The 7,372-nt window shown below is 47.4% G+C and overlaps 1 pseudogene; it reads left to right on the forward strand.

The window, feature by feature from the left end:
* The first annotated feature begins 4,386 nt into the window (after positions 1-4,386).
* Positions 4,387-7,153, forward strand: LOC125517177 (annotated as a pseudogene).
* The last annotated feature ends 219 nt before the right edge of the window (positions 7,154-7,372 follow it).

Consider the following 7,372-nt stretch of genomic DNA (forward strand, 5'->3'; position numbering starts at 1 on the left):
CTTTTGCTACGCTCTCCAAGAACTACTATTGGCCCAAGATGTTTCGTGACGTCAATCGCTTCACCAACTGATGCTCTACATGTCGCAAAGCTAAGTCTAAAGCTCAATCCTATGGCCTTTACATGCCTCTACTAATTCCACACCAACCATGTGAAGACATTAGCATGGATTTTGTACTTGGCTTGCCTAGGACTAAAAATGGGAAGGATTCGATATTTGTCGTTGTGGACCGATTCTCAAAAATGGCACATTTCATTCCTTGCAACAAGATATACGATGCTTCACATGTTGCCAATCTCTTTTGTAGGGAAATTTTGCGTCTTCATGGATTGCCAAAGACGATCGTCTCGGACCGCGACGTCAAGTTCCTTAGCTATTTTTGGAAGACCCTATGCGCCAAGCTCGGAATCAAGCTACTCTTCTCCACGGCTTACCATCCTCAAACCGACAGCCAAACGGAGGTGACAAACCGCACACTCTCCGCTCTACTTCGAGTACTCATCAAGAAGAACATCAAGGAGTGGGAGGAGTGCCTACCTATCGCTGAGTTCGCCTACAACCGCGTGAGACACTCAACAACCGGCAAGTCCCCCTTCGAGGTCGTCTACGGATTCAACCCTTTGTCCCCATTGGACATTCTCCCTCTACCACTACAAGAGCGCATCAATATGGATGTAGTGCACGTGTGAACCATCTCAAGACGGTGCATGAGGATACAAGGCAAACCATCGAGCGCCAAGTACAATGACTTGCAACCAAGCGCAACATCAACAAGCACCCCATGGTATTCAACATTGGAGATCTTGTGTGGCTACACCTTCGCAAGGACCGCTTCCCCAACGAATGCAAGTCCAAACTTCGACCACGAGCGGATGGACCCTTCAAGGTGCTTGAACGCTACAACAACAATGCCTACCAGATCGACATCCCGCTCGACAAGTACTCCGTGAGCGACATCTTCAACATCAAAGATCTCTCGCCCTACCATGGTGATGAGGATTTCGATCTGAGGTCAAATCTTCCCCAATGGAGGGGAGATGATGCGGAGCATCCTACGGTCATCCCCATGGACCTACCATCGCCTCAACAAGAGCCAAGAGGACCCATGACACGAGTTAGAGCTAGAGCTCTCGAGACCGAGGTGACTTCTCTCCTTAGTGATATTACATATGATCCTCTCGAGACATGGCTACTACCTAAGTCCGAGACGTTGTACATGATTAGGTACCAAGAGGGCCCTCCTGAAGATGCACGTGAAGACGGACAAGTCCCCAAGTCCACGGATGAAGAGAACCAACGGAAGGAGCCAAGAACATCTCCCAGGCCCCGAACATCCGGCCGTGACCTCGGACATCCGGCCCCTGGAGCGTCGTCCACTACAGCTGTTCAACCACCAAGTGCCTACAGGCCCCGGACATCCGGCCCCGCAAGCCCGGACATCCGGCCCTTCCCGAGGTCCCGGATATCCGGCCCCCTGCCCGGAAATCCGGACACCCCCGAACCCGAGAGCGACATGGCCAGCTTCACCGGCCTCCTCAGCCTGGACATCCGGCCCTCTGCGAACGCCCAGACATCCAGCCCGATGCCCGAACGTCCGGCCTCCCTTGTCTGCGCACAGTGTAAGGGCCGAGGCCCGTGTACCCCTTCACCCCCTAGACTATATATACTCTTCTCCTACCTACATTTTAGGGTTAGCAAAGGATTAGCTCATATTTCACGTGAGAGCTTTGCTCATCCACTTAGTTACCTTCTCCTCGGAGACAGCGCCTCCTCGGAGAAGATCCCCCAAGCGGATTCAAGACCCTTTTACGGGAAGAACCTCAAGACCTCCTCACGAAGAATACCGGCTACCTTTGTATCGTCCATAGTTGATCGTGTACCGTGTGATCTCTTATGTACTCGAGGATCTAGCACATGTGTAACTATTTCTTGTTGGTTTAGTGTTTCTCTTGTGTTTCCCTCGGGTTTTCCCTTGTTTCCCTCCTCGTGTTCTTCGTGTTCATCACGGGATCCGCTCCTATCGTGAAAGATCGGCCGATTAGGGTTCCATCCTACATCAACTTCTCATAGTTTTCCTATAGTTTTTGCTTCTCTTCAGTCAGGTGGTGAATTGTAAATGAACTCTCAAGATTGTCAGTGGTCCTAGCTGCCTTACTCTCCTCATACATATCCCACAACTTGGTCAATGCCTTCTCCATTGAGTCTGGCCGTTCAAAATCAATCCATTGAACTACTCCACAATTTATGCCTTCCTATAAAACAAACAATAAACCATTAAAGAATAAGCTAAGTGAGTGGTATGTACAAACTGCAGTGCCATGCCCACTCTTAACATAAACAAATAGCACTGTAGGTAGACAATAGGTAGTATTATAGAGACCGCTGGAATCAACATGTTTATTAAAGGCATCCACTGTTAAAGAGGTTCAATAATCAATGAACATTGACATCAGCTTTTTAATTAAGCACTTACCACAATAAACAATGGCTACCATGCACTAATGACAACACAGGCCTAAACAAAGAACAATCACTTAACAAAGCTAAACAACTTGATAAAACAAAGCATCAAGCACTAACCAGATCAAACAATGTGGACCAAGCATTAATACATCCAATGAGCAGTTTCCACTAAACATGTTCTGAAGCATACCTTCTGAGAACATCCAAGAAACCTCATGCCGATGTGCATCCCTTCAAATGCAACAAAAGCGCTCTGCCGACTCGTCGTGTTCGCACAACACACTGACATCTGCGTCAGTGCCGCATAAATTTGGATCGTGCATGGTAGCAGGAATCTGCGGGAGCAAACAAAGAAATCCCTAGGTTCAGATCGAGCCGATTCACAAAATCCCCAATACACTAACCCTAACCCTAACCCTAACCCTAGCTCTAGCTCTCTAACAAACTGACCTTGATGATGCCATCGCAGAAGGAGGTGTCGTTCACGACTGAATCCTCATTGGTATCGTCGTCGTTCCATGACACCATGGTGCAATGGAGCAGCAGGACGACGACCGGCGGTTGGGGTGGTTGCGAGGGAGAAGAATAGAGAGTGAGGAAAGGGCGAGCCAGATGCGAGTGATGTGAGGAGAGGGCCGGTTCGATGCGATTTTGACCCAGACGACGCGTCCGATATAACTGTAGTGCCGTTAGACGGCATCAGATCGGGGCTGTTATGCCACATTACCAAAATAGAGCCCCACCTGTCATAATAGAGCTTAAAATGCTCAAATATATGGTTCAGTGCTTTTTGCAAATGATTAGGCAAAAAATTGGTGTTTTCTGCAACATTTTCGTAGAAGAGTGTTTTCTGCAACCCTACGCTTCAATGTGGTGTTTTTTTTGCAACCACTCCTTGCCATCCTCTAATTCTTAAACGAGATGCAACAAGACGAGGTGCTCGACATCATCGTCTAACGCAATTCCTCTATGTCAGAACCATCTGACCGTGGCAACGACGATGAACTCCTATAAATATACATCTAAAAAATCCACAATTTAATCTACATATCGGCTGTCTTCTAAAATTAAAACTGACAGAAACCACCAGAAAAATTATCTTCGGCTGCAAGGACAACGCTTCTTCCCATCGACGGTGGTAGCAAATCCGTCCCCTACTTCCACACGGTTGCGCGCCCCCAAACTCACGGCGCCCAGCAGGCGTGGCGGCTGCGAGCATGAATTCACGGCTCAATCACGCTCGAAGCAGCCTCTTCTGACCGCAACAAGGCCTCGCGCGGAGCTCCGCTGCGGATCAATGGTAGCTGCGGCCACGCGTGCAGGAAGGAATGGCCACCCGCGAGCTCCCAAAGTGGTGGAAAAGATGCAACAGACGACGAGGAGCTACTTGATGGCGCGGCGTGGCCAGGGGCAGCAGGAATCGACATCGAGATATGGTGGCGACGACGGCGGAATGGAGGGCGTGAGCTGAAACTTTCACCCCGCCAAAATTTCCTAGCGATTGGGGAAACAGAAGGCCAAAACTGGACATATGCGGCACTGGGGCCAAAGGCCCTGTTTGGTTCGGCTGTGGATTTCTAAAAGCAGCTGTGAAAAATCTGCTGTGGAAAAACAGTTGTGGAAAATCTTATGTGAAAAAGATGTAGGTTATTTGGCAAACCAGCTGGTACGGCTTTTTCAGATTTTGGCCCGCAGCGAAATCAGATTTTGAAAAGCACGTCCTGAGCTGCTTCCGCTTTTAGTTTAGATTTTGACAACGGATTTTTGGAATCAGATTCTGCTGGATTCGCCCTTTGGTTCAGATTCTGCTGCGCGGCAGCGGAATCCGTCGATAAAAGCTGAAATATCCTGCTTCACCGATTGTTTTTTTTTCAGACCTCCGGAACCTGCACGGGTCAATTTTTCGTCCCCAACAAATTTGCGTGTTCGGGTCGGCCCGTTGGAGGGCGCGGTTCCCCCGCCGCCTGCCGTGTATCCAGCTCCTCCTTGCGCCTTCTCAAAAAAAAAAAAAAAGCTCCTCCTTGCGCCGTCGCCATCGCCGTCGAGGTCCTCATACGAGGATCGAGCGGTGCTTGAGCTCCCATCCCGAATCGACGCAACAGCTCCTTGTCGAGCTGCGATCCGCAATCGAGCGGCTCCTCTCGGAATCGCAGTCCCCGATCAAAGCGGCCACCCTCTTTAGTCGCAATCCGCAATCGAAGCACTACAATCAGAAACAGGTCCTCTCTCGATTTCATTCTCCTAGTTGCCACCGGAGGCGGGGTCCAAGCCGCCGTATATCTGCCCGGGCGGGCACCGCGGGAAGCCACTTGTTTTTAGTGGAGATCAGCAACTCCCGGCGGACATTTGGCGACCCCGGCGACCATCCGTCTCGGCCCTCGGCAAGTCCTCATCTTCATGGCGGTGAGTTTCTCCTCCTGACCCTCTTCCTTTCGCTAGACTCTCTTGCAACATCACCCGCGAAAAAAATTACTAGGAATGAAAATAAGTAGGAACCATAATCAGAAGTCGTGTTCAAAATTGTGTCTTTCTTGTGGACATTATAGAATCTGTGTGATTAAAATTGTTTTTTCCTGTGGGTAAGTACAAAAATTGCATATCAAAATTGCATCTTTTATGGGTAATTATTACCTCCGTCCCAAAAAACTTGTCTTAGATTTGTGTCTTTCTATTTTGGGACGGAAGGGAGTATGAATTTTGTATAATCAAAATTGCATCTTTCTTTATGGTAGTAAAAAAAATTATACACTAAAACTTGCATCGTCCATGGGAAAGTATAAACTTTTTATCTTTGTTTGTGGGAAATATCAAAATTGCATCTGTGATGAGGCTAATAAGAAATCAACTCTGGTTCCTTTCCGTATGAAATGTAGGAGGGCAATGAAGATGATAGGCTCAGCAAGTTGCCTGATGACCTTTTGCTCAACATTGTCGAGCGACTTGATATTGCTGACGCGTCACGAACCACCATCCTCTCCAGACGTTGGAAGGACGTCCCAGCTAGACTCTCAAAAGTCATTATAAGGGCGGGTTCTTTTGAGTCCAAGCATACAATGAGCAAGTTAACCAAAGATGATATAGTTCGGTCCAACACCACCATTCTGGATGCAACCCGGAGCATACTGGAAAGGAGGGCTGGAAGTCTATACACCATTCAGCTGTTGTGCATGCAATTCTACTTGGGAGATGAGTCCATTTTCATTGGCCAGACTGTTGCCAACAGCATAGCAACACAAAAGGTTGCTTCAGTTGACTTCACAATCTTGACGAAGGTGCGTAGAAATTGTACCAAGGATGAGCTGCTCACAAATGGGAGGCAGTTCATGTCATTCTTTGATTCATGTCCAAACACATTTGGTTGTCTTGCACGCCTCACTCTAGAGAATTTGAGGTTAGGAGAATCAGCGTTCCCCAAAATTTTTAGTATATGCAAGCAACTGGAGTTCCTCTTCCTCCACAATTGTGACATGGGTATTCAGTCTTTGCTGGAAGTGGAGCACCTGCAACTCAGTGAACTAGTGATTGCCAGCGGCTGCTTTAAGAGGGTTCATCTGGGCACCAAAGCTCACAATAGTGAAATTTAGTATTTTTAGATCAAAAGATGATCCCTTCTGTCTTGGCTATGTTCCACTGCTCCAGACTGTGAGCATCATTAATACTGCTCTCTCTTGGCACAAGATGTTCAAGTTAAGTGAGTTGCTTGGTAAGACTGCCATAAGCAACCTGCATTTGAACTTCAGAAGCGAAAAGGTTAGTCAAAAGGCCCTCAATGTTGTCAGTGATGTGTGTATGTTTGGCTGGCATGTTGTAATCATTACTTGTGGTTAACATAAGTCTGGATTATCCCTCTTCTGCAGATTTGGGTCAAACCGGAAGGTCGAAGGCAATTGTTACCTGTGTTCCACAAACTTAGGATTGTGAATTTGCTTAACATTCCTGAAGAATGCGATCTGACTTGGACAATGTTCCTACTCGAAGGTGCACCCAACCTTAAGGAACTACGCATCGTGGTGAACTCTTGCACCAATTCTCTTCTTCATTGTCTCATTTTCGAAGTTCAAACTTTTTTTTAACAGTTAGGAATTAATATTTTCTTGACCTGATTGAGCGCAGGTGCGGGATCATTTATGTTTAGTGGTAACAGGGGAGCAGAGGAAGAATGGCGCATTTAGCGAGGAGAAGGACAAGGGACTGGAGTGGGAACCATCTGCATCTGATTTCAAGCACCACAACCTTGCTGGGCTCAGTATCTATGGGAGGTTTCAAGCAGAAGACAAACTCGTGAGCTATGCCAGGAGCATCATGCAAGCAGCAGTGAATCTGGAGGACATAAAGCTATACAAGAGTCCAGTGTGTCAAAGGTGCAAGCACATGCGCCAGGAGTGGACATTGGAGGAGAAGTCATCGCTTGGCTACAAAATCAAAGAGGGGATGCCCTCGCTCGTCCGGATCCACTTCCCGAGTTTAGGGGAAGTCTTTTTTAGAAGAAATAATACTCTTGGTCTGCAAGCTGCAGCGGACAGGAACTGTTGTATTATGCATGGATTAATTGTCACCGTTGAACCTTTTCAATCAGATGGTACCGTCAAGGAGGATAATGTACTCTTATCCTTATTGTTAAGTATATTTTGTCCAGTGGAAATTGTGGATATTTCTCTTATTCGTTTTCATTGTGAAATCTCTTAAATCACTGGATGTGGTTGCCGGGCTTGATGGATGTGGTTGCCGGCGATCTCCAGTTGTGATGGAGCAATACCAAGACGCCATATCTTGCACATACTACTTGTTGCAGCGTTACCCTTCTAAGTTTACCGGACTCGATAAGGCATTAAGTGTCTTTGATAAGGCATTAAGTGTCTTTAAGATTGCTGTTAGGACAATACTGCAATTCAGGTTTTGAGTATATCAC

Source organism: Triticum urartu, chromosome 6, assembly GCF_003073215.2.
Source record: "Triticum urartu cultivar G1812 chromosome 6, Tu2.1, whole genome shotgun sequence".
In the NCBI taxonomy this organism is placed as follows: domain Eukaryota; kingdom Viridiplantae; phylum Streptophyta; class Magnoliopsida; order Poales; family Poaceae; genus Triticum; species Triticum urartu.